The sequence below is a fragment of the Pteropus medius genome, unplaced genomic scaffold (assembly GCF_902729225.1).
Source record: "Pteropus medius unplaced genomic scaffold, Ma_sr-lr_union100, whole genome shotgun sequence".
Classification (NCBI taxonomy): Eukaryota; Metazoa; Chordata; class Mammalia; order Chiroptera; family Pteropodidae; genus Pteropus; species Pteropus medius.
In genome coordinates, this window is record NW_024349224.1 from 2,513,984 (window position 1) to 2,521,656 (window position 7,673).

The 7,673-nt window shown below is 52.7% G+C and overlaps 1 non-coding gene across 1 annotated transcript; it reads left to right on the plus strand.

Annotated features, from left to right (window-relative positions):
• The first annotated feature begins 6,512 nt into the window (after positions 1-6,512).
• Positions 6,513-6,615, plus strand: LOC120617429 (U6 spliceosomal RNA). Its single transcript, XR_005656910.1, has one exon. It is a non-coding gene; the product is annotated as a U6 spliceosomal RNA (small nuclear RNA).
• Positions 6,616-7,673: the final 1,058 nt, after the last annotated feature.

Below are 7,673 nucleotides of genomic sequence, written 5' to 3' on the forward strand. Positions count from 1 at the left end.
CCCAAAGGTTGGAAATTAAAAAGTTGTCATTTACCAGAATAAGGCAGCTTTGGGCCCTGGGGCCGGGCCGACGAAGACCATGCTTGACGGGGCCTGTTCACAGCCTGCCTGGCTCAGGGGATGGGAAAGTCATCGCCATCTGGCTGCTGAGCTGGGCTGGTCACAGGAAGGACACAGGGGCTTGGCTGGGGTCGCCGTCGCCCAGGCTCAGGCTGGAAGCTGAGCAAGGCCCGTCTCGACTCCCACCCCCGATTCTCTCCAGCTGTCCCTGGACTCGCGTCCCAGCCTCGGCCTGGGCCTGGGGAGAATCGGCGAGAAAGTCTGTGGGAAAGGCCACACAGAGACGTTTTCATTTATAAGTGAGAAATTTCCAAGGCTTTTGCTTTGACCTTCATGCGATGATGGTTCTTGAGTGCTGCTCTGGGCCAGGAGCAGTGTCTGTTCTGGGGGTGCAGAGATAAGTCAGCCACTGCCCTGTCCTTTGTAGGAGCTGAGTCTGGTGTGTGATTGTGATGAGGACTTGACCTAGCTTGTTTCTTGCTTACCGCTCACACTCACAGCCAAAGGGCCCGGGTGGCAGATCCTGGCAGGAAGATGGGCTGGGTACGGGATGCGGGAGACCAGGGACTGCAAGTCCGATCCAAAAGGGGGTGCCGCTCGTCAGCTCCGGCACCGGCCTCCACGGGGGAGGGCGGGCCCAGATTGCCAGTCACTTGAGTTTTCAAGGGCAGCTAGAGATATGGAGTTTTAACACGTACACATTTGAAACAGTTGATGACTAATTTAAATATGCATTTGAAGAACATGGTGTGCCACACACACACACGTGCACATACAAACGCACATGCAGGTGCATGTCAGATTTGGGCCACCAGTCATGGCCTGATCAGGTCTGTCGTAGAGAGAGGAAGTCTGGAGAGTGAATTGGGGAGTAATCAGAGGTGCGAAGCTGATCAATGAAAGAAAACTGGGAAGGAAAAAGTCTGAGAGAGAGAAACAGCCTGCGTGTGGGGGCGGGGCTTCGGGGTGGGGGGGCAGATTTGACGCTTTTCTTGAGAGCATCAGGTGTGAGAGGGAGGGAATTTCGATTTTGATAAAGACTGCTTTTGGGTTACGAATTAGATGACGTTTAACATACTCCAGTAAAATACGACATTTCTGTAGGGAATTTTCACGTGGCTGCTCGTCGAAGTTAACATACCCTTATAAGCTTGGATAACATGGAATCGCAGCTTACATTCAGGTTACAAGTACCGTGCAGTGGATCCCATTTCTTGACGTATGTGGGGTAACTTCTGTGAATTCATGATAACGTGCTTGGTGAGCTGGAGAAGACACGATTGAGCTGGTGAAGGTGACTCGGGCAGCCTTCGCTATTCCCCTGGGGAGTGCGAGAGATCAGGTGTCAGGCCGAGTTCTGAGCCAGGCTCAGTTCTGACGGGACTCGCACGGTGTGAGTGTCCCGTACTGAATGTGATTCGAGTGCAGCTGTATGTGCATGTGTGCGTGTGCGTGTGTGCATGTGTGTGTGTGTGCGTACGTGCGCGTGTGTGCGTCATTCCGCGTGGATCCTAAACACAAGCCAACCATTCAATCCGCTATCTAAATAAATAAGAGCGATCCGTTCAGAAACGGAAGGAAACGGGGTTGAAACATGCTCTATGACTTCGCGATTTTCAAGGGTGATTTTGCTCCTACGTGACATTTGTCTTGCGTGCTGACCTTTGGCTGCCGTGGCCAGATTATTTCATATTTTATGCCTTGTCAAGAAGTGTGGAGTTTCATCTCACAGATCTTTTTTTTTTTTTGAAGCCATGAGAGAGGCGGGTGGGTGATACGAGTCTCCAGACCGACTTGCGGTATCCAGCTCAAGAAGATAAGCAAGTGGACGTGATGACTCGGAAGGGTCCACCCACTGCTCTGAGTCTAAGCTTGTTTTCTGAGTCCTCCCTCTCCCAGGCAGCTTCCTGGTCGTCCGCCCCAACAGGTAGAATCCTCAGTGATGTGATGGCAGCATTTCCTGCGTGCCCCACTCCCTTCGTACCTGTCGTACAATTCACCTGTTGACTCATTCCCTTATTCGGCAAATATTTCCTCTCGCTTTCTCTATTATGGGCATCACGTTAGGTTTTGTAGATAAAAAAGGCGAGCAACATGGACGTACCCCTATTCTCCTGGGCTTATGGTACAGCAGGGAGGCGACGATTCAGGTGTGGATGAGATCGGTGCCTGGAAGGGGACCTGCAGGCGTTATAAGAACGTGGTGGGATGACCTGGTCACTTTCGGGTTGTAAGGCGCCGAGAATGACTTCCCCAAGAAGTGTTTCTTTTTCGACCGAGAATAAAGGATAAGTAGGCGTCCGGAGTAGAGGTAGCACGAGCATGTCAAGTATGAGAACAGTGTGGCCAAGGCCTTGGGGAGGGACGGGCTCGTGGTATTCGGGAAACTGAACGCAAGGGCAGCCTGGCGGAAGCGTGGTCAGGGGCGAGGGAGCTGGGGGGAGACGGGACCGCAGGAGCGGGTCTGGTGGGCCGTGGGGAGGACTGTGTGCTTTTCCTTTGGGGCGACAGGAAGTCACTGAAAAGCTGAGACATGGCACTGTTTGCGTTTTGCAAAGCCTGCTCTGGTTGAAGTGGAGACGGACTAGGAGGGTGGCACGGCAGAGGGTGAGCGGGAGGCCACCGGAAGGGACCGGGCTGGAGGGACGGGTTCGGACGAGGCGCGGCAGCGGAGGAGGACCGACGAGGGCGTGTGTGATGAGCTACAGGAGACGAGGGGGATGGGTCCTCAGGGCCTTTGACCTTGTACGTGTGCGTGCGCCACCTCCCACCAGGTGACAGGCTACTTCGGTGGCTCCTCCACCTATAAAGTAATCGATTTTCTAAATTATAGTACTTAATAAATGATTTTTAAACAATAACGGCTTCACGGAGATATAGCTCATGTACCATCTAATCGCCCATCTACAGTATACGGTGCGGTGGTTTTCGGGGTGCTCCTGGAGCAGTGCCATCATCTTCGTTCTGGCACATTTTCGTCACCCGGACGGAAACCACACTCATTAGCAGCCGCTCCCCGTTTTTCACCTACTCGCGCAGCCCTAGGCAACTCCCAATTCTCTATCTCTATGGATTTGCCTATTCTAGTAGATATTTCATGTAAACGGAGTCATACAATATGTGGGTTTTTCCGCCTTTCACTTAGCATCTTGTTTTCAAAATTCATCCACGTCGTAGCACGTGGATAAATTAATATTCCCTCCCTTTTTATTGTCATCATTTCCCATCGTATGAATAGACCGCATTTTATTATTAATTTATTAGTGAATGATCATTCGGGTCGTTTTTATCTTTGGCTATTAAAAATAATGCTTCTGTGAACATTTGCGTATAAGTTTTTGGATGGGATCGGGCTTGTTCAGGGTGACATGACCGTAGACCATGGACCGTGGCTCCACTGGGGCGCGAACCCAGGACCTTCTGCGTGTAAAGCAGACGTGCTCATCGCTACACTATGGAACCACGTCCTCCTAGAATGATTTTATACTTGTTATACATTCCCGTGGTGGTTTCCCAGCCAGCTGTTGAAACCTGGATGTATAATATTTCCCAGGTTGCTGACTGAGGAGTTATTATCCCAGGATATTTGATCCTAGCCCATAAGGAGTTCCATTGATAATTTTGTCCTGGTCAACATTTTTAAAAATTAACTCTGGGTATAGCAGGCTGAAAAATGGCCACCCAAAGATATCGGCATTCAGTCCTTGAAACTGTAAAAATTATCCTCTGAGGAAAAAAAGGGTCTTTGCAGATGTGATTAAATTAAGGGTCTCGGTGTCGGGGTGATTGTCCTGGATTCTCTAGGTGGACCCTCAGTCCAATCTCAAGTAGCGTAGTAGATAAAAGGAGAGGGAGATTTGACAGACAGACGAGGAGGCAGTGTGACCATGGAGGCAGAGCTCGGAGTGATGTAGCCACAGCCGAGGAAGCCTGGCAGCCACCGGAAGCCGGAGGAGGCAAGGAACAGTCTGGAGGGAGTGCTGGCCTGCCGCTACTTCGGTTTTGGCCCGGTGAAACTGATTTAGGACGTCTGGCCTCTAGAACTATGAAAGAATAAATTGCTTTTGTTTAAGGCACCAAGTTCGTGTAATTTGTTACAGCAGCTTCAGGAAATGAATACACTGGGTTTTCTCATGCTCTTTCCTCTGAAGGGGTCTCTATACTCCTGAACCAGCGTGGCAGACAGGGAGAGCTAAGCACGCAATGTGTCCAGCCGTTCACGGCAGAGGGAGCCCCACCGTCTGGGCCAAGGTCCTCCAGGCCACTGTGCTGAAGGGCGGGGGATGTGGATGTGCGACCGCTTGACTTATGGCACAGGTCACAGCTGAACCCACGGGAGAGCAGCAGGTCTGGAGGCTCCTCAGGGTGTGGGCTGGTTTCAAACCTTTTACGAATAATCTGCATGTTTCTCCTCGTGACTGGGACTTGAGTCCACCAAGACCCGTGAATCTGACCATGTGCCGCGTCACCCTAATTCTCTCGGTCACCTGCATGCAGTTTGTCCCATCGTGACATGATTATCGGCAGCCGGGGACCCGGATCCAGGGGAAGTCAGCGAAGGAAGAGCGGGTTAGATTTACATAATCCTAACTGTACTTGGTCAAGTCCACCTGCGCCCTTGGGGTCCGGGGCCCCCGATGATGGGTGCGCAAATGCAAAGAGTGGATGTTTCCTCCTCCTTCATGTGCATCTTTTCACTCAAGGTTTTGGTGACCTGTACACTTTTCCCTCAATGTACTAACTTCATTAATCTTATTTTTTAGTCTTGACAACTTCCTCCACTCTGACACAACAGGTCCCCGCGGGTCAGCGCTGTTGACGCTGACAGTGAAGGTTTGCTTAGCAAATCCACAGATGAGACGAAGCTATACGGCAGAGCTTTCCAAATCAAGCAGGGGGTTTCAGAATCAGGGTTTCTGAAGATTTATCATTCTTTAGAAAGAGTTATCCAAGCAAACGTATTAAAATAGAGCAGAAAGAATATGAAATATGAAAATTATACATTTAATTTCAAAGGAATCAATTATGCTTACACCGGAAGGGTGAGACCTTTCATTTTCCAAATGAAAACCGTTTATGTGAAAAGGATCTGGGGGGTTTAGCTGAGCGCAGGCTTAACATGAGCCAACCGTGTGATACGCCTGCTAAAAAGCTTCCCTGGGCATAGGCTGCATTAATAGGAGTATAGCGATCAGACTGAGGGAGGCCGTTGTGTTCCAGACTGGCCAGGCTGCGTATGGGGCCGCGTTCTCTCGCAGCGCAGGGTGGGTGAGGTAGCCAAGGGGAGAGCTCTGGGGAGGAACACGACGAAGGATTTGAAACATGCAGAGCGGCTGAAGAATCTAGTCCTGGAGAAGGACCGACGAAGGGCAAGCCAATCACTACCTTCGAGCTCCTGCAAGGCCAACCGTGTGATGGGACGCAGCCTGGGTGGCCTGGGTGGCTGAGGACCAGGGCTGGGCAGGTCTCGGCTCCCACGAGGAAGCAAATCAGAGCCATCCAGCAAACAGAGGCGTTGCTGAGCTCCCTGGAGCCTTCACCTTCATGTGAGGGAGGATAAACACCTGTCAGGAATGCCTCGGAAGATCCCTGTGTTCGGAAGGAGATGGGGCCAGACGAGCCCCTCCTGACTCCGAGACTCCGTGCTCCCTGAAGTGTGTTCAGGCCTCGCACGCCTGTGTGGGGCGGGCAGAAAGGTGAGGTTCTTTCTGTTCCACGGGGAGCGCTGGAGAGGCTCGTCTCAGCCCTGCAGAGTGGCAGCTGAGCCGGAATCAGAACGAGTCCCAGCCCGGGCTCTTTCCAGAGCACTGAGCTCTGCCCTGGAAGAACCACAAAAACTATGAAGAGAGAAATTGGTTTTTATTTTATACCTGCTATGAAAGGTTTGGACCAGAGCTAGGAGCCTCTGCTGGGCCCGGCCCGGCACGGGGGGAAACGCCTCTTGTGTGGAAGAAGCTGCTGCTCTAACTTCTGAAGCTCGGGTTTCCTCGGCCCAATTTCCGCCCCATTTCTCTGGCTAGACACACCTGGGTGAGCAGCAGAAACAGTGGCCTGTTTCATGTCATCCTTCCAAGGGATGGGACACCGGAGGGGCCAGAGCAAACTGGCCAGACACTTTTTGCTCAAATCGAAGGGCATTTCCCACGCTTCCTTATGACTTCCTGTCCTGGTGAGGCAGCGGGTTTGACTCCAGCGTTTTTCCTTTTCCTTCACGTGGTCGGCTCCTGGCGAGTCATCCCTTGGCTGGTAGCAGAAAACTCAGCAAACTGAGAAAGATAAGTGACAGGTAGGAGACACAGGTAGGAGGCAGGGAGGTGGCCGCGTGGGGTAGAGAGTTGGTGTGGCGAGGAGGGAGGGGTGGATTTGAGGAATATTAAAGGCGTGTCACCTGGTGGCGCCAGGTAACTTCCTAGTGCCTCGATGTCCTGAGTGTTTACGAGTTGACAGGGCACTTGCTTTGGCAGCACATACACTAAAATCGGAACGATACGGAGACGATTAGCATGGGCCCTGCACAGCGATGACACGCAGATTCGCGAAGAGATCCATATTTAAAACCAATGCCGCGGAGGGAGGGATGTTGGACCCCACTGGTCCACTACGGTGGCTGCACACCCGTCTCTACTTGAGCGTCCCTTCAGTGTGTGGCAGGAATGGTCCTTCATGGGAAAGGCCATTCGTGGCATTCAGCTGCCTGAGAACGGCTGGCTGACTCAGCCTTCATGGGGAGCGCGTGTGCGTCGTTAGCCAGGCCTTCACCCCGCCCGTGACACGCACACACGCCGAGACTGTCAGGGTGCGTCCCGGAGCCGCTCAGCTCCCTTTTCCTCCCCCAAAGCAAATATTTCCCATTTGACTTCCAGCCCAGGCAGAACCCATCTGCCTCGTCCCTAAGATGACTAAGGGTTGTCACTTGGCTGCAAATGAGCAGCTTCGATTGCTCAGGAAAAGATATTACAATTTTATCTCCCTGTACCGTTCAATAAAACATTAGCACCTCAGGATTTTTATTTAACAATAGGCAACCTTAGGCCAGTAATTATGCAACAATTATAATCATAAAAACTGTCCCCTGCTCTCACCTAGAAACACGAATATATTAAACTAAGACTCACCATCTAAAAGGTAAGCGGCAGAGCCCCCTCGTTTTTAACGTGCCCGCAGTGCACCATGGGAAGCTAATAATTCACCCTCTAATTAGTATCCCTTCTGCCGCCGTTGGCCGGAGGACAGACGGAGAGGGAGCGGCTTCGTTACAGACTCGCCTGGTGATCTGTAAATGTCGGGCTGCTCTGCGGGTCGCTGAGTGCAGCGGGCACAGCGGGGTGCGTGATCAGAGGCGGGCAGGAGCCCGCCTTGTCCTGACCGAGCTCCCCGCCAGCCCTTCCCCGAGCCCCTTCTCCTCGGAGCCACCCCAGGTCCCCTCTCGCGTGTCCGTCGTTCCATCCGGCCGTGGAGGGTGGCATTCCTGGTGGAGAAGGTGGAACCCGAAGAAGTCACAGCCCCCGGGGGCAGCAGCGAGGGCATCCAGCTCCTCACGCTGCAGCTGGCGTCCCGGGGCTGCGGGCCGGATGGCGAGGGAAGCTGGTGGGCAGGGGCTGGTGGACTGGGGA